The sequence below is a fragment of the Hyla sarda genome, chromosome 2 (assembly GCF_029499605.1).
Source record: "Hyla sarda isolate aHylSar1 chromosome 2, aHylSar1.hap1, whole genome shotgun sequence".
In the NCBI taxonomy this organism is placed as follows: domain Eukaryota; kingdom Metazoa; phylum Chordata; class Amphibia; order Anura; family Hylidae; genus Hyla; species Hyla sarda.
In genome coordinates, this window is record NC_079190.1 from 148,379,560 (window position 1) to 148,400,089 (window position 20,530).

Sequence of the window (20,530 nt, forward strand, 5' to 3'; positions counted from 1 at the left end):
GGTTATCTAACTGCATTCATTGGAATGAGTTTTCATTATAATTGTATTTCTGAGCCCATTATTTGCACACACTTGTGTATATTCATCATTGCAGAATATGCACTGATGGCACTTTATTATGTTTTTTATTTTTATGATTATCATTATTATTATTATAACCTGTAATAAATGCACTGGTAGTACCTTATAGCTTTATTAAATGTGATTAGGTCCCATAGGTTTGGCCTCCTCCCTCTATGTGTTGTGTTGATTTTAATTGTTTTTATGTAGTAGTATATTTCATAATAAATAAAGTATATTATTTCCAGTCATTTTTCTTGTAGTGCTTTTGTAGGTTAAATATTTTTATGGTACATCCCCATAGGGTTATGTATATATTGGTATTTGATTAAAGTGTAGGTACTTTAAGTGACTACTGTTTGTAGATCAATGTCTAACCCTATAGGTGCCCATACACCTTAGGCTATGTTCACATCAGTGTTGTGGACCTCCTTCACAACAGCTGATAACAGGGCTGGGACGTAGAGTGTCCTCGGAACTCAACTAATTACCAAAATTGAAAAAACGCCACCAACAACTTTGTTTTATAAATTGCTTTTAGTGAAAAAATGTTAAAAGATTCACAATATGTCAGGCAAAGTCTTTGCAAAAAGTAGATACTACAAAATGTCAATTCGCCCAAAGTGCACCTTCTTCGGACGTGCTCGACACTCTCCAGGCTGTAGGAAATCTTCACCCCATAGCCGGGCTTCCTTCAGTACATGGACCTTCCTCTCACCAAGGGGAACAGACTGGAACAGACTGGAGCTTGCGTCGACACCTTACGACGTTTCGGAGGCAACGCCTCCTTTCTCAACGTCTAACCCTATAGGGGCCCATACACCTTAGGCTATGTTCACATCAGTGTTGTGGACCTCCTTTACAACAGCTGATACCATGGCTGGGACGTAGAGTGTCCTCGGAACTCGACTAATCCCATTCACTTTGAATGGGGTCCATCTAGGATTCCATTAGATGTCCCTCATTTTGAAAGATTTTGGAGAAAAAAAAACTGACATGCAGGTTTTTTTTTTCTCTGCTTAAGACCCGTTATTATAACAGAATCAGTGAACGGTGCTCTGAACGCTGATATGAACATAGCCTTATACTAAAGTCTGGATAAGGTGTAGAGTGTGTGTGTGTGTGTGGGGGGGGAATTCTCAAAACAGCTGAGTGGGCTGTTTTACACAGATTTTTTTTTAAACTCTCATAGAAGGTGATGGGTAGTGTTTCCGTAAGTCAGAATAACACTCAAGCATTGAAGTATAGTTTACAAAGAATTCTAAATTCTCATCTGCTGTATATGCAAAACATATTTCAGGCTTTTATATTATGAGAAGAGTTTCTTTTCATAATTTATTAGGGACTAAGTCTTTAATGTCACTATTCTGTACAATCTAAATATTAGATGCCCTATAAACAGCAGCTCAGTCACATTACATCTCATACTAAAAATTTACACTGAGCTACACTGCTCTGATGCAAACAATTATTCACCATATTTAAACAAGGAAGGCAAGTGATGACCATTTTATGCAGGTTAGTGAAGCCTTTGTTATAAATGTAGTGACAGGGACTGTACTATAATGTGAGTATGATAGGTAAAGGCGTAGAAAATATAGGGAAAATAAATAAAAAATAGGGAATTTATCAACAGGCTTGGAGCCATTTTGGTGTAGAAAAATTGCAATAATGTAGCGCAAAAATTTTGAGACTTTTTGCTGAAGTGATTTTGACTTTAATGACTTTGGTACACACTTTTGATTTTTGATTTTTTGCTGATATATGAAATGCAGCTTTTCTTTAAAAAGTTGCAAGTTTGTCACAAAGTCCTCAGACTGCTTACAGACCTGGTGCACAGAGCTGTCTCTGGAAAGCAAAAGAAAAAAACAAGTTTTTGTGCAATGGGGTAAAAAGTCGTGATCTGTAGTGATTTATAGTTTTTTGCTTCTGTTTGATGAATAGGAATAACAAAAAAAACTATTACGTTGACATTAGGTGGTGCAATAGTGAAAGGAGTTATCCAGAAAAACTGCTGATTTCTTTAAAAAACTGTATAACATTTGTCCGCAGGTTGGATGTGGTTTTGCAGCTTAGTTCGATGTAAGGTAATGCAGGCAAACTGTAATACTACACACAACATGCAGACAGGTGTGGTGCTGTTTTTGGGAGAAATGAGCTCTGTTTTTCTATTACTGGATAACCCCTTTATGTATGACTGCTCACATAACAAAATTCCTAAAAGTTCAGCCAGGAAATTCCGCTGCAGCAGAATCCCATTGCTTTCAATAGGATTCTGCTGCACTGTGCACATGGTGGAATTTCTAAAAACCAAAGGAATTGACAAGAATTTTTGTCAGGATCCATTCTGAAATGCATTACCGTATATGGAGATGTCACATTTCCAGGCGTTCCTTGCGTCTGAAAAACATGTTATTTGCAGAATGTCCGATCATGTTCAGCAAATTTCCCACCGTATGAATGAAGCCTCATAGTGCTGGGACCACTTGCGATCTTCAAAAGAGCGCCAAAATCTCTATATGCATGGAGCAAGGTTGACACGCTCCCACCATGCATTCTCTATGGGAGCGCTGAAGATACCTAAGTGCTGTACTCTGCTGTCTATGGCGCTCCCATAGAGAATTCATGGAGGGGGCGTGTTGACCCTACTCCATGCAATTTGAGAGCCAGAACCCCATTCTGGAGATCGCTGAATGTCCTGTGGATTAAGGATACCTTTCAAATGCTGGAATACCCCTTTAAAGAAATGTATATCAGTTAAACATAATTGAGAATGGAGACTAGTGAGAGCAGTCTCATACACTGTGATCCCATTCTGTTCGCTGGGGTCCTGTGGATAGGAGATATGTTTTCAAATGCTGGAATATCTATTTAAAGTAATTTATATCGGTTAAACGTAATTGAGAATGGAGACTAGTGAGAGCAGTCTTGTACACTGTGAAATATGTTGGCACTACATCGGCAACAAAAAACAAACTAAGTATCTATTAATGTGAAAAACAACCTTGATAAATGCCTTTAGTATTCCAAGGCCAGATTAGTTTACTCTAACAAAAAAGAATACAAGGCATATTTGTAATGTTAGAGTTGAATATGAATATCACAGATGTCTCTATGTCAGCCATTTTGTGTTTTATAACCGCACTGTGACTTCATAGTTTTGCTCTCTTTACATCACTTTACCAGTTATGCTGCCACATTCTTCTGTGGTCTCCAGGGAACCAGAAAAGCCTAACTACCATGGCGTCTTTGAAGGAATACAATAACGCTTTAACAAATTTATTCTTAAGTGTTTACTGGAATGGTGGCTTTTTTTTGAGCGCCATAGAATTTATTAGACATGAAGTGCTTGAATTTGAAAAAGTAATTCATACATTCAGCATGAAATAATGAGGATGTGATGGACTACAGTGGCTAAAGAAGAGAGGAGGTTTGTCTGCTCACTGCATGCGACAATGGCGAAATTGTTTTTTACTGTCCATTCACTTCAACAATGTACCATTCTGTACCTCATAAGCACTTAATTTATTCCAACTCTTTGCCCTGACCTGTAATCCCCTACTCCTTACCCATCTGACCCATCTGTGTTTCATTTCCCACTCATCAGCATCCAAAGAGCTAGGCCTAGGTCCTGTTTGGAAGCATTAGAGAGTGATTGGCACCATTCCCTTTCCTGCACCACATCCTCTGCTGAATAAAATGACCATCAGATCAGAGAACAGAGCGTGCTTTGTCCTCGGCAACCAAGATCTGGAAGCACTTTCAATCATTTGCACTCTATACCCACTCAAATGCATTAATGTGATCAACATTGGGTCTGTTGTGGGCAGTTTTTCCATCGAATAACTTGCTAACATTCCAGGCATGTACTTCCCTGAAAACAAGGCTGAGACTGGGCCCTGAATATTCATTTGGAAAATTACCAAGAGCAAAAGCTTAGCTTGGCACGCCTGGTGTTGATTCTTAATAAGTGACTTCCTAGAGCTAAGGTATGGGACTAACAGCTTCAGTAAGTTGTTTGAAAAATATTTTCTTAAAATATTTTCTAGGTGTCTCCTACCGCACTGTTTCCTGTGGTGTGTGTCATATTGTAGGCTTTCATATGACAACTTGTCAAGGCAGAGAAATGCCTTTTTCTTCGCCACAGCTGCTGATGTCAAACCAAACTCTTACATATGTAGAATTAGATCATTCGTGTCTGTGCTGATGTAACTGCATGCCCCCACTTAAATGTTCACAAAATTAATCAAAATAAAAATTCAATATAAGCCCTTAAAATATGATATGCATATCTTTATATGTTATAAATATTCATCGCCTCATACTTAGGATGCTTCTTTCGTAGCAGAGGATGACAGTCTTGTTATGAATCAGGAGCTGCATAAATACTTAGATGTTACTAATCAGCCTTCTAAATATATTAGCTAACCACAAGGTCTAAGACAGATTGCTTGGAATCCTTATGACTGCTAGGGAACATTAATTGTAAATGCAGCAATGTAAATAATGAAAATAAAATATTTATTATTATTATCAATAATAATAATTATTATTATTATTACTATTATTATCAATAATAGTAATAATAATTATTATTATCTCAATAATAACAACAACATTAATCCTATGAAGGTTATGAACACTTCTCACAGATTTTTATTTCCTTAATGCTAAATAAAGTAACTTTCTAAAAGGTATCCAATAGGTCTCATTCTAACATTTCCTACCATTAACCCCTTAAAGGGGTACTCCGCCCCGAGACATCTTATCCACTATCCAAGGATTGGGGAAAAGATGTCTGATCGCAGGGGTCCCGCTGCCGGGGACCCCCGCAATCTCTTCTGCAGCCCCCCGAGTCATCAGCTCTCCGGAGCTAAGTTTGCACCATGGCTGATGACAGGGGCCGGCGGTTCATGACATCATGGCTCGACCCCTCACGAGATCATGCCCCACCTCTTAGTGCAAGTCTATGGGAGGGGGGGGGGGTGGAGCCATGACAGGGGGTTGAGCCATGACATCACAAACCGCCGGTCCCTGTATCATGAGTTATCAGCCACGGAGCAAACTTAGCTCCGCAGAGCTGATGACTAAGGGGGTTGCAGGAGAGATCGCGGGGGACCCCTGCGATCAGACATCTTATCCCTTATCCTTGGACAGGGGATAAGATGTCTATAGGTGGAGTACCCCTTTAAGGATTAAGCTCATTTTCGCCGTAAGGACTCAAAATGTTTTCGTTTTTGCACTTTCAATTTTTCCTCCCCCCCTTCTAAAAATCTATTTTGCACCTACAGACCCATATTAGGGCTTGTTTTTTGCATTACCAATTGTACTTTGTAATGACATCACTTATTTTATAAAATTATCTGTAGCAAAACAAAAAAAATCTTATTTGTGGGGTGAAATACAAAAAAAAAAAAAAAAGCAAAATGTTGCTACTTTTTTAGCTTCCTTTTCTATGCAGTACCTTTTTCAGTAAAAATAACACTTTATTTTTATTTTGTAGGTCCATACGGTGGCAAGAATACCCCATTTATGTAGGTTTTATTTTATTTTACTACTTTAAAAAATTATAAATACATGAAACAAAATTAGTATTTTTAAAATTGTCATTTTCTGACCCCTATAACTTTTTTATTTTTCCACATACGGGGCTAAATGAGGGCTTTTCTGGGACTTTTTGATCGCTTTTTATTAATATTTTTATGGTACATAAAGGGACCAAAAATGCACAATTTTGGACTTTGGTATTTTTTTTTACATGTATGCCATCGACTGCAGTTTAGCTACCTTATATATTAATAGTTCGGACATTTACCCACGCGGCAGTATCACATATGATTATTTTTATTTTATGTTACATTATTTTATTTAAAAAATGGGAAATGGGGGGTAATTCAAACTTTTATTAGGGGAGGTGCTTATTCACATTTATTATCTTTTTTTTAACACGTTTTACAATTTTTTTTAGCCCCCTTTAGGGGCTATACCATGCATTCTTGTGATTGCATAAACTGTTCAATGCAATGCCATAGCACAGCATTGATCAGTGTTTTCGGTGATCTACTGCTCCAGCCTGCATGGCTGCATGGCGAGGAGCCAGGTAAGTGCCCTCTCGACGTCCTCTCAGCTGATCAGGATATCGCAATATTGTCGTGATAGTTCCCAACCTGCTCCGCTCAGCTGCCGGGATTCTTTCACTTTCATTTTAGACGCCGCAATCAACTTTGATTGTGGCATCTAAAGGGTTAATGTCAGGCTCCGGACTGATTGGTGATGTCCAGCATTAAACCTGGGCCCTGACTGGACCTACCAGGTTTAAAGTGTTCTCTGCTCGTGAGACGCTGGTGACGGGGTTAAGGATTTAAGGACTTGGGAACAGGGGCATACCTGTACGCTCTGCATTCTTAAGTGGTTAATATGCTACTCAGAGAAAAAATAAGAAAAATTTGATAAATAAGTCAGACATACTGTCTACTCCCTCAGTGGTATAGTGTTAGGCTGGGTTCACCTATGACCGGCATCTGGCATAGGTGAACTCTGCCTACATCTCGATGCAACTGATTGCACATCTGATGACAAGTTGTCATCAGTTGCATGGCATCCGGTGTCCATTGTTTCTGGACAGCGAACAGGGGAAGGCAGCAAGCTGCATTCGCCTGTCAGGTGCCTTCCGGTGTGTCCAACCATCTGGCATCAAAATTGAGATGCTGGATGATTGTAAACTGTCCCATTCAAATTAATGGGATCCGTTCTAGCATCAGTTTCCCTCCGGCGCACACTGGAGGGAAACTATGCAGGAAGCCTGATATATGTGAACCCAGCCTTAGCGGTAACACCAGGAAAGGGGGTAATACACCAGCTCAAACAGTGGACAAGGAGGAGAGAAACCTTGAAAGACAGCTGACCCAGGCTGTATATAGAGAATCAAATGGGCTGTGTACAAGTGTAGGAAAAAAGCAAAGCATACTAACTAAGTAGAAATTTTCTATAAATATCAATGGAGAAAGTGTTTTTACACCAAGTAAGAATAAAACATGTCTTACAAATGAGTCCATAACCTTTTGAATGTGTTTATAGCCTTTACTTAGCTCAGAAAGATCTCATGTCCTCTTCTATGTGTCTAGTTAAAGGAAATCACCCTCCTAGGGGTTGCATATGCATAATTTTTCAGCTCTTGATTTTTTACTTGCATGCCTGTTTTGTGCTTAAACTGACTGTTCAAACCAAACTTTAGACTGCAACGGAGATATAGACTTGGGTATCAGACACAAATATTTAGCAAAAATGATTGAATTTATTTTAGCGGTGTCCGGCCTCAGCCAGTGATTGGCTGTGTGTGCAGGACCTGTTCTAAATAGATGAGCTGCAGAGGACTTGAAGCAGAAGAACGGGAGCTGCAACACAACCAGTGGGGGATCAGGAGTAGGAAAGTATAGTTTTTTTTCTATTTTTCCATAGCCTCAGCATTATATATGGTAATTTTTTTCTTAAGACAACTAAAGGTACAATGGCATACTAGGGGAAATGCATTTGTAAGCTTTGCTTTAACTGTTATACACTATTAATCATAGTAATATGGAACTATAGATTTGGATCATCTGTTGCCATTAGTTGACAGTTTTGATAGTGTTGGTCACTGCTGCAGTGTAGTACTTGTCCTGATTTGTCAATCTGCCACAATGATTGACAAATTGGTGCCAATAAGCATGCTTTACTTTTGTCATAACCTTGAGAATCTTCACTTATTCTGCATAATCACAGACCTCTGCAGAAAGTTACCAATCTATCTATTTCTCTGACACCTGCCATTGAATGACAGCCAGCAGACACTCATAAATATGAAAGACTACTCGTGTTTGGTCATATTTAGGCCAGCGTTACTATGGTTGGATACAAGTATATTTAGGCCCAATTACAGGCTTCTCAATCACGCAAAATGGTACCCTATCCTGTCCTTTGCATTTAACATATCTACCTGCAAAATGCTTTTGGGAAACCAGCCTAAGTCTGTAGTTATATTCTACATATTTTTATATTCTTTACATATATCACAACAGCAACTGGTAAGTTTCTTCTGTACAAATATATAAGCAAATAGGATCATTTGAATGCTTTTATGTAATTGGATATAGCCAAGAGATTAAAGAAAATAAGTGGCACTCACCAGCTAGTAATGTAGTGTATGCAATGCAGTGCTATTTTGACACGTCTGGGAGCACAAGGCACACACTCACATTTTACTAAAAGAGGCACGTTAGATTCCCAAGATTAATTTCCAAGATGATTGAATAAACGTAGGTATTTTTATATAACTATAATTTGCATTGTCTAATCTTTTTGCTTGGTTTTTATTTATTTTTTTGCTGCACCTTTGTTAAGCACCCCCTTTCTAGATGATGCCACGATAGATGTGTATATCAGTGGTGAAGCTAGTAGGGAAGAGGAGGTCTGTAGAAGCACAAGTAGTGCAAAACAACTGTCATCACCTATGTACACATAAACGTCCTCATCTGTTAAACTGTGAAGATATCAGCACAATGTCATTTCTTGGATACATGGAAGAGAAAAAATGGTGAGTGCCACTCATTTTCTTTAATCTTTTGGATGTCTATGTAATGTGTTTTATGGATAGAAGTACCATGTGTCACCAAAAGACAAAAAACTCAGTATGGAAAGGTTGCTGAGATAGCCATACGGAAAACTTATCACCAAAATAATTTGATCAGCAACAACAAATTGTAAAGGTGTACAAAACTTTATTAATGATACTCTTATAAAAAAGACAAATATTTAAACAATGTAGAGAAAAGCACAGTGCACAAAGCTGGATAAAATCACAGGAGACTGCAGACTAAGACATTGGTATACAAGATGATATACTGAAGTAAAATGCTCACACCACATTAGTCAAAGTAATCATAAAACACAGATGTACACAACCTCAATGGGAATATTATCATTAAAAGAGTAGTCCAATGGTGAAAAATTCTATACAGTTAGCAACAGTTTAAAAAGTTATATAACTTTGTAATATACTCACATAACCCATCTGGAACGGAAAGTACCTTTTTCGGTGATTTCTCTCTAGACAGGAAGCGCTGCATAATCCAGCATCTCGACCTACACTTCTTTTACAGCCGCAGCCATTTTTGGTCAGCTCGTCATTCCTTTCCTCATAGCTGCCAGCCCCGTGCACAGTGTCGCCCGGCCCATAGTTTGAATATTCATTCGTTCATATCCTCCCCCTGTACAGCCCCTCTCCTCCCCCGTGCAGTGATTGGCACCTAAGCTAGAGCGGGGAGGAGAAAGGGCAGAGCCCGAGGTCCGCACGTCTGCAGGAGATGATTAAGCCACGCCCCCTCATCCCCCCTCCCGGAGGATGGAGAGCTCAGCTCTGCATAACACAGGAAGACAGGGGGAGAATGAGGACGTACACAGCTCTTCTCCTCCCCCAGCTCTGTCTACACAGGACCTAACTTATCATGGGGAGGTTTCAAGTTTGCATGGGGGGAGGGGAGGGAAGGAGAGAGGAAGGACGTGTGTGAAGGAGACATAATACAGGGCTGGGGATGTAAGGACTGCAGGGGAATAAATCTCATACTGGGGATTATTTCTATGTGTGTGAGGGGGGGGGGGGGGGATCCTGAATGACATGCTGAGAGTATTAGTCCCTGTTATGTGTGTGTATGCTAGTGTCTCCAAACCAGTGTGCCTCCAGCTGTTGCAAGACTACAACTCCCAGCATGCCCTGACAGACTTTGGGCATGCTGGGAGTTGTAGATTTGCAACAGCTTGAGGCACACTGGTTGGGAAACACTGTTCTAGCCTATTCAGCATACACATCATGTTACACCAATCACCAATGTTTCCCAACCAATGTGGCTCCAGCTGTTGCAAAACTACAACTCCTAGCATGCCCAAAGTCTGTCAGGGCATGCTGGGAGTTGTAGTTTTGAAACACCTGGAGGCATCCTGGTTGGGAAACATTGGCATACACACACATAGCAGGTTCTACAACTCCCAGCATGTCATTCAGGAGTCCCCCCTCACACATAGAAATCATCCCCAGTATAATATTTATTCCCTGTAGTCTATACACCACCAGCCCCTGCAGTGCAGTATGTCTCCTCACATATAGAAATCGTCCCCAGTATGATATTTATTCCCTGTAGTCTATACACCACCAGCCCCTGCAGTGTAATATGTCTCCTCACATATAGAAATCATCCCCAGCCCCTGCAGTGTAATATGTCTCCTCACATATAGAAATCATCCCCAGCCCGTGCAGTGTAATATGTCTCCTCACATATAGAAATCATCCCCAGTATGATATTTATTCCCTGTAGTCTATACACCACCAGCCCCTGCAGTGTAATATGTCTCCTCACATATAGAAATCATCCCCAGCCCCTGCAGTGTAATATGTCTCCTCACATATAGAAATCATCCCCAGCCCGTGCAGTGTAATATGTCTCCTCACATATAGAAATCATCCCCAACCCCTGCAGTGTAATATGTCTCCTCACATATAGAAATCATCCCCAGCCCCTGCAGTGTAATATGTCTCCTCACATATAGAAATCATCCCCAGCCCCTGCAGTGTAATATGTCTCCTCACATATAGAAATCATCCCCAGCCCGTGCAGTGTAATATGTCTCCTCACATATAGAAATCATCCCCAGCCCCTGCAGTGTAATATGTCTCCTCACATATAGAAATCATCCCCAGCCCCTGCAGTGTAATATGTCTCCTCACATATAGAAATCATCCCCAGCCCGTGCAGTGTAATATGTCTCCTCACATATAGAAATCATCCCCAGCCCCTGCAGTGTAATATGTCTCCTCACATATAGAAATCATCCCCAGCCCGTGCAGTGTAATATGTCTCCTCACATATAGAAATCATCCCCAGCCCCTGCAGTGTAATATGTCTTCTCACATATAGAAATCATCCCCAGCCCCTGCAGTGTAATATGTCTCCTCACATATAGAAATCATCCCCAGCCCCTGCAGTGTAATATGTCTCCTCACATATAGAAATCATCCCCAGCCCCTGCAGTGTAATATGTCTCCTCACATATAGAAATCATCCCCAGCCCGTGCAGTGCAGTATGTCTCCTCACATATAGAAATCATCCCCAGCCCGTGCAGTGCAGTATGTCTCCTCACATATAGAAATCATCCCCAGCCCCTGCAGTGTAGTATGTCTCCTCACATATAGAAATCATCCCCAGCCCGTGCAGTGTAGTATGTCTCCTCACATATAGAAATCATCCCCAGCCCCTGCAGTGTAATATGTCTCCTCACATATAGAAATCATCCCCAGCCCGTGCAGTGTAGTATGTCTCCTCACATATAGAAATCATCCCCAGCCCGTGCAGTGTAGTATGTCTCCTCACATATAGAAATCATCCCCAGCCCCTGCAGTGTAATATGTCTTCTCACATATAGAAATCATCTCCAGCCCCTGCAGTGTAATATGTCTCCTCACATATAGAAATCATCCCCAGCCCGTGCAGTGCAGTATGTCTCCTCACATATAGAAATCATCCCCAGCCCCTGCAGTGTAGTATGTCTCCTCACATATAGAAATCATCCCCAGCCCGTGCAGTGTAGTATGTCTCCTCACATATAGAAATCATCCCCAGCCCCAGCAGTGTAATATGTCTCCTCACATATAGAAATCATTCCCAGCCCGTGCAGTGTAATATGTCTCCTCACATATAGAAATCATCCCCAGCCCCTGCAGTGTAATATGTCTCCTCACATATAGAAATCATCCCCAGCAAGTGCAGTGCAGTATGTCACCTCACATATAGAAATCATCCCCAGCCTGTGCAGTGCAGTATATCTCCTCACATATAGAAATCATCCCCAGCCCCTGCAGTGTAATATGTCTTCTCACATATAGAAATCATCCCCAGCCCCTGCAGTGTAATATGTCTCCTCACATATAGAAATCATCCCCAGCCCGTGCAGTGTAATATGTCTCCTCACATATAGAAATCATCCCCAGCCCGTGCAGTGCAGTATATCTCCTCACATATAGAAATCATCCCCAGCCCCTGCAGTGTAATATGTCACCTCACATATAGAAATCATCCCCAGCCTGTGCAGTGCAGTATATCTCCTCACATATAGAAATCATCCCCAGCCCCTGCAGTGTAATATGTCTCCTCACATATAGAAATCATCCCCAGCCCCTGCAGTGTAATATGTCTCCTCACATATAGAAATCATCCCCAGCCCCTGCAGTGTAATATGTCTCCTCACATATAGAAATCATCCCCAGCCCCTGCAGTGTAATATGTCTCCTCACATATAGAAATCATCCCCAGCCCCTGCAGTGTAATATGTCTCCTCACATATAGAAATCATCCCCAGCCCCTGCAGTGTAATATGTCTCCTCACATATAGAAATCATCCCCAGCCCCTGCAGTGTAATATGTCTCCTCACATATAGAAATCATCCCCAGCCCCTGCAGTGTAATATGTCTCCTCACATATAGAAATCATCCCCAGCCCCTGCAGTGTAATATGTCTCCTCACATATAGAAATCATCCCCAGCCCCTGCAGTGTAATAGGTCTCCTCACATATAGAAATCATCCCCAGCCCCTGCAGTGTAATATGTCTCCTCACATATAGAAATCATCCCCAGCCCCTGCAGTGTAATATGTCTCCTCACATATAGAAATCATCCCCAGCCCCTGCAGTGCAGTATATCTCCTCACATATAGAAATCATCCCCAGCCCCTGCAGTGTAATATGTCTCCTCACATATAGAAATCATCCCCAGCCCCTGCAGTGTAATATGTCTCCTCACATATAGAAATCATCCCCAGCCCCTGCAGTGTAATATGTCTCCTCACATATAGAAATCATCCCCAGCCCGTGCAGTGTAATATGTCTCCTCACATATAGAAATCATCCCCAGCCCGTGCACTGTAATATGTCTCCTCACATATAGAAATCATCCCCAGCCCCTGCAGTGTAGTATGTCTCCTCATATATAGAAATCATCCCCAGCCCCTGCAGTGCAGTATATCTCCTCACATATAGAAATCATCCCCAGCCCCTGCAGTGTAATATGTCTCCTCACATATAGAAATCATCCCCAGCTCCTGCAGTGTAATATGTCTCCTCACATATAGAAATCATCCCCAGCCCCTGCAGTGTAATATGTCTCCTCACATATAGAAATCATCCCCAGCCCCTGCAGTGTAATATGTCTCCTCACATATAGAAATCATCCCCAGCCCGTGCAGTGTAATATGTCTCCTCACATATAGAAATCATCCCCAGCCCCTGCAGTGTAATATGTCTCCTCACATATAGAAATCATCCCCAGCCCCTGCAGTGTAATATGTCTTCTCACATATAGAAATCATCCCCAGCCCCTGCAGTGTAATATGTCTCCTCACATATAGAAATCATCCCCAGCCCCTGCAGTGTAATATGTCTCCTCACATATAGAAATCATCCCCAGCCCCTGCAGTGTAATATGTCTCCTCACATATAGAAATCATCCCCAGCCCGTGCAGTGCAGTATGTCTCCTCACATATAGAAATCATCCCCAGCCCGTGCAGTGCAGTATGTCTCCTCACATATAGAAATCATCCCCAGCCCCTGCAGTGTAGTATGTCTCCTCACATATAGAAATCATCCCCAGCCCGTGCAGTGTAGTATGTCTCCTCACATATAGAAATCATCCCCAGCCCCTGCAGTGTAATATGTCTCCTCACATATAGAAATCATCCCCAGCCCGTGCAGTGTAGTATGTCTCCTCACATATAGAAATCATCCCCAGCCCGTGCAGTGTAGTATGTCTCCTCACATATAGAAATCATCCCCAGCCCCTGCAGTGTAATATGTCTTCTCACATATAGAAATCATCCCCAGCCCCTGCAGTGTAATATGTCTCCTCACATATAGAAATCATCCCCAGCCCGTGCAGTGCAGTATGTCTCCTCACATATAGAAATCATCCCCAGCCCCTGCAGTGTAGTATGTCTCCTCACATATAGAAATCATCCCCAGCCCGTGCAGTGTAGTATGTCTCCTCACATATAGAAATCATCCCCAGCCCCAGCAGTGTAATATGTCTCCTCACATATAGAAATCATTCCCAGCCCGTGCAGTGTAATATGTCTCCTCACATATAGAAATCATCCCCAGCCCCTGCAGTGTAATATGTCTCCTCACATATAGAAATCATCCCCAGTCCCTGCAGTGTAATATGTCTCCTCACATATAGAAATCATCCCCAGCCCGTGCAGTGTAATATGTCTCCTCACATATAGAAATCATCCCCAGCCCCTGCAGTGCAGTATATCTCCTCACATATAGAAATCATCCCCAGCCCCTGCAGTGTAATATGTCTCCTCACATATAGAAATCATCCCCAGCAAGTGCAGTGCAGTATGTCACCTCACATATAGAAATCATCCCCAGCCTGTGCAGTGCAGTATATCTCCTCACATATAGAAATCATCCCCAGCCCCTGCAGTGTAATATGTCTTCTCACATATAGAAATCATCCCCAGCCCCTGCAGTGTAATATGTCTCCTCACATATAGAAATCATCCCCAGCCCGTGCAGTGTAATATGTCTCCTCACATATAGAAATCATCCCCAGCCCGTGCAGTGCAGTATATCTCCTCACATATAGAAATCATCCCCAGCCCCTGCAGTGTAATATGTCACCTCACATATAGAAATCATCCCCAGCCTGTGCAGTGCAGTATATCTCCTCACATATAGAAATCATCCCCAGCCCCTGCAGTGTAATATGTCTCCTCACATATAGAAATCATCCCCAGCCCCTGCAGTGTAATATGTCTCCTCACATATAGAAATCATCCCCAGCCCCTGCAGTGTAATATGTCTCCTCACATATAGAAATCATCCCCAGCCCCTGCAGTGTAATATGTCTCCTCACATATAGAAATCATCCCCAGCCCCTGCAGTGTAATATGTCTCCTCACATATAGAAATCATCCCCAGCCCCTGCAGTGTAATATGTCTCCTCACATATAGAAATCATCCCCAGCCCCTGCAGTGTAATATGTCTCCTCACATATAGAAATCATCCCCAGCCCCTGCAGTGTAATATGTCTCCTCACATATAGAAATCATCCCCAGCCCCTGCAGTGTAATATGTCTCCTCACATATAGAAATCATCCCCAGCCCCTGCAGTGTAATAGGTCTCCTCACATATAGAAATCATCCCCAGCCCCTGCAGTGTAATATGTCTCCTCACATATAGAAATCATCCCCAGCCCCTGCAGTGTAATATGTCTCCTCACATATAGAAATCATCCCCAGCCCCTGCAGTGCAGTATATCTCCTCACATATAGAAATCATCCCCAGCCCCTGCAGTGTAATATGTCTCCTCACATATAGAAATCATCCCCAGCCCCTGCAGTGTAATATGTCTCCTCACATATAGAAATCATCCCCAGCCCCTGCAGTGTAATATGTCTCCTCACATATAGAAATCATCCCCAGCCCCTGCAGTGTAATATGTCTCCTCACATATAGAAATCATCCCCAGCCCGTGCACTGTAATATGTCTCCTCACATATAGAAATCATCCCCAGCCCCTGCAGTGTAGTATGTCTCCTCATATATAGAAATCATCCCCAGCCCCTGCAGTGCAGTATATCTCCTCACATATAGAAATCATCCCCAGCCCCTGCAGTGTAATATGTCTCCTCACATATAGAAATCATCCCCAGCTCCTGCAGTGTAATATGTCTCCTCACATATAGAAATCATCCCCAGCCCCTGCAGTGTAATATGTCTCCTCACATATAGAAATCATCCCCAGCCCCTACAGTGTAGTATGTCTCCTCATATATAGAAATCATCCCCAGCCCCTGCAGTGCAGTATATCTCCTCACATATAGAAATCATCCCCAGCCCCTGCAGTGTAATATGTCTCCTCACATATAGAAATCATCCCCAGCCCCTGCAGTGTAGTATGTCTCCTCACATATAGAAATCATTCCCAGCCCCTGCAGTGTAATATGTCTCCTCACATATAGAAATCATCCCCAGCCCCTGCAGTGTAATATGTCTCCTCACATATAGAAATCATCCCCAGCCCCTGCAGTGTAATATGTCTCCTCACATATAGAAATCATCCCCAGCCCCTGCAGTGCAGTATGTCTCCTCACATATAGAAATCATCCCCAGCCCCTGCAGTGTAATATGTCTCCTCACATATAGAGATCATCCCCAGCCCCTGCAGTGTAATATGTCTCCTCACATATAGAAATCATCCCCAGCCCGTGCAGTGTAATAGGTCTCCTCACATATAGAAATCATCCCCAGCCCCTGCAGTGCAGTATGTCTCCTCACATATAGAAATCATCCCCAGCCCCTGCAGTGTAATATGTCTCCTCACATATAGAAATCATCCCCAGCCCGTGCAGTGCAGTATGTCTCCTCACATATAGAAATCATCCCCAGCCCCTGCAGTGTAATATGTCTTCTCACATATAGAAATCATTCCCAGCCCGTGCAGTGTAATATGTCTCCTCACATATAGAAATCATCCCCAGCCCCTGCAGTGTAATATGTCTCCTCACATATAGAAATCATCCCCAGCCCGTGCAGTGTAATATGTCTCCTCACATATAGAAATCATCCCCAGCCCCTGCAGTGTAATATGTCTCCTCACATATAGAAATCATCCCCAGCCCCTGCAGTGTAATATGTCTCCTCACATATAGAAATCATCCCCAGCCCGTGCAGTGCAGTATGTCTCCTCACATATAGAAATCATCCCCAGCCCCTGCAGTGTAATATGTCTCCTCACATATAGAAATCATCCCCAGCCCCTGCAGTGTAATATGTCTCCTCACATATAGAAATCATCCCCAGCCCGTGCAGTGTAATATGTCTCCTCACATATAGAAATCATCCCCAGCCCCTGCAGTGTAATATGTCTCCTCACATATAGAAATCATCCCCAGCCCGTGCAGTGCAGTATGTCTCCTCACATATAGAAATCATCCCCAGCCCGTGCAGTGCAGTATGTCTCCTCACATATAGAAATCATCCCCAGCCCCTGCAGTGTAATATGTCTCCTCACATATAGAAATCATCCCCAGCCCCTGCAGTGTAGTATGTCTCCTCACATATAGAAATCATCCCCAGCCCCAGCAGTGTAATATGTCTCCTCACATATAGAAATCATCCCCAGCCCCTGCAGTGCAATATGTCTCCTCACATATAGAAATCATCCCCAGCCCCTGCAGTGTAATATGTCTCCTCACATATAGAAATCATCCCCAGCCCCTGCAGTGTAATATGTCTCCTCACATATAGAAATCATCCCCAGCCCCTGCAGTGTAATATGTCTCCTCACATATAGAAATCATCCCCAGCCCCTGCAGTGTAATATGTCTCCTCACATATAGAAATCATTCCCAGCCCGTGCAGTGTAATATGTCTCCTCACATATAGAAATCATCCCCAGCCCCTGCAGTGCAGTATGTCTCCTCACATATAGAAATCATCCCCAGCCCGTGCAGTGTAATATGTCTCCTCACATATAGAAATCATCCCCAGCCCCTGCAGTGTAATATGTCTTCTCACATATAGAAATCATTCCCAGCCCGTGCAGTGTAATATGTCTCCTCACATATAGAAATCATCCCCAGCCCCTGCAGTGTAATATGTCTTCTCACATATAGAAATCATTCCCAGCCCGTGCAGTGTAATATGTCTCCTCACATATAGAAATCATCCCCAACCCCTGCAGTGCAGTATGTCTCCTCACATATAGAAATCATCCCCAGCCCCTGCAGTGCAATATGTCTCCTCACATATAGAAATCATCCCCAGCCCCTGCAGTGTAATATGTCTCCTCACATATAGAAATCATCCCCAGCCCCTGCAGTGTAATATGTCTCCTCACATATAGAAATCATCCCCAGCCCCTGCAGTGTAATATGTCTCCTCACATATAGAAATCATCCCCAGCCCGTGCAGTGTAATATGTCTCCTCACATATAGAAATCATCCCCAGCCCGTGCAGTGTAATATGTCTCCTCACATATAGAAATCATCCCCAGCCCCTGCAGTGCAATATGTCTCCTCACATATAGAAATCATCCCCAGCCCTTGCAGTGTAATATGTCTCCTCACATATAGAAATCATCCCCAGCCCCTGCAGTGTAGTATGTCTCCTCACATATAGAAATCATCCCCAGCCCCTGCAGTTTAATATGTCTCCTCACATATAGAAATCATCCCCAGCCCCTGCAGTGTAATATGTCTCCTCACATATAGAAATCATCCCCAGCCCCAGCAGTGTAATATGTCTCCTCACATATAGAAATCATCCCCAGCCCCTGCAGTGTAGTAGGTCTCCTCACATATAGAAATCATCCCCAGCCCCAGCAGTGTAATATGTCTTCTCACATATAGAAATCATTCCCAGCCCGTGCAGTGTAATATGTCTCCTCACATATAGAAATCATCCCCAGCCCCTGCAGTGTAATATGTCTCCTCACATATAGAAATCATCCCCAGCCCCTGCAGTGCAATATGTCTCCTCACATATAGAAATCATCCCCAGCCCCTGCAGTGTAATATGTCTCCTCACATATAGAAATCATCCCCAGCCCCTGCAGTGTAATATGTCTCCTCACATATAGAAATCATCCCCAGCCCCTGCAGTGTAATATGTCTCCTCACATATAGAAATCATCCCCAGCCCGTGCAGTGTAATATGTCTCCTCACATATAGAAATCATCCCCAGCCCGTGCAGTGTAATATGTCTCCTCACATATAGAAATCATCCCCAGCCCCTGCAGTGCAATATGTCTCCTCACATATAGAAATCATCCCCAGCCCCTGCAGTGTAGTAGGTCTCCTCACATATAGAAATCATCCCCAGCCCCAGCAGTGTAATATGTCTCCTCACATATAGAAATCATCCCCAGCCCCTGCAGTGCAGTATGTCTCCTCACATATAGAAATCATCCCCAGCCCCTGCAGTGTAATATGTCTCCTCACATATAGAAATCATCCCCAGCCCCTGCAGTGTAATATGTCTCCTCACATATAGAGATCATCCCCAGCCCCTGCAGTGTAATATGTCTCCTCACATATAGAAATCATCCCCAGCCCCTGCAGTGTAATATGTCTCCTCACATATAGAAATCATCCCCAGCCCGTGCAGTGTAATATGTCTCCTCACATATAGAAATCATCCCCAGCCCGTGCAGTGTAGTATGTCTCCTCACATATAGAAATCATCCCCAGCCCCTGCAGTGTAATATGTCTCCTCACATATAGAAATCATCCCCAGCCCGTGCAGTGTAGTATGTCTCCTCACATATAGAAATCATCCCCAGCCCGTGCAGTGTAGTATGTCTCCTCACATATAGAAATCATCCCCAGCCCCTGCAGTGTAATATGTCTTCTCACATATAGAAATCATCCCCAGCCCCTGCAGTGTAATATGTCTCCTCACATATAGAAATCATCCCCAGCCCGTGCAGTGCAGTATGTCTCCTCACATATAGAAATCATCCCCAGCCCCTGCAGTGTAGTATGTCTCCTCACATATAGAAATCATCCCCAGCCCGTGCAGTGTAGTATGTCTCCTCACATATAGAAATCATCCCCAGCCCCAGCAGTGTAATATGTCTCCTCACATATAGAAATCATTCCCAGCCCGTGCAGTGTAATATGTCTCCTCACATATAGAAATCATCCCCAGCCCCTGCAGTGTAATATGTCTCCTCACATATAGAAATCATCCCCAGTCCCTGCAGTGTAATATGTCTCCTCACATATAGAAATCATCCCCAGCCCGTGCAGTGTAATATGTCTCCTCACATATAGAAATCATCCCCAGCCCCTGCAGTGCAGTATATCTCCTCACATATAGAAATCATCCCCAGCCCCTGCAGTGTAATATGTCTCCTCACATATAGAAATCATCCCCAGCAAGTGCAGTGCAGTATGTCACCTCACATATAGAAATCATCCCCAGCCTGTGCAGTGCAGTATATCTCCTCACATATAGAAATCATCCCCAGCCCCTGCAGTGTAATATGTCTTCTCACATATAGAAATCATCCCCATCCCCTGCAGTGTAATATGTCTCCTCACATATAGAATTCATCCCCAGCCCGTGCAGTGTAATATGTCTCCTCACATATAGAAATCATCCCCAGCCCGTGCAGTGCAGTATATCTCCTCACATATAGAAATCATCCCCAGCCCCTGCAGTGTAATATGTCACCTCACATATAGAAATCATCCCCAGCCTGTGCAGTGCAGTATATCTCCTCACATATAGAAATCATCCCCAGCCCCTGCAGTGTAATATGTCTCCTCACATATAGAAATCATCCCCAGCCCCTGCAGTGTAATATGTCTCCTCACATATAGAAATCATCCCCAGCCCCTGCAGTGTAATATGTCTCCTCACATATAGAA

At 42.9% G+C, this 20,530-nt stretch overlaps 1 long non-coding RNA gene across 1 annotated transcript in view; it reads left to right on the plus strand.

Moving 5' to 3' along the window:
* The window catches only part of LOC130355443 (uncharacterized), a 67,651-nt gene that overhangs the window by 14,552 nt on the left and 32,569 nt on the right, over positions 1 to 20,530 (plus strand). The window contains exon 2 of the long non-coding RNA XR_008888524.1: positions 8,440 to 8,632. This is a non-coding gene — a long non-coding RNA (uncharacterized LOC130355443). The remainder of the gene's footprint in view (positions 1 to 8,439; positions 8,633 to 20,530) is intronic.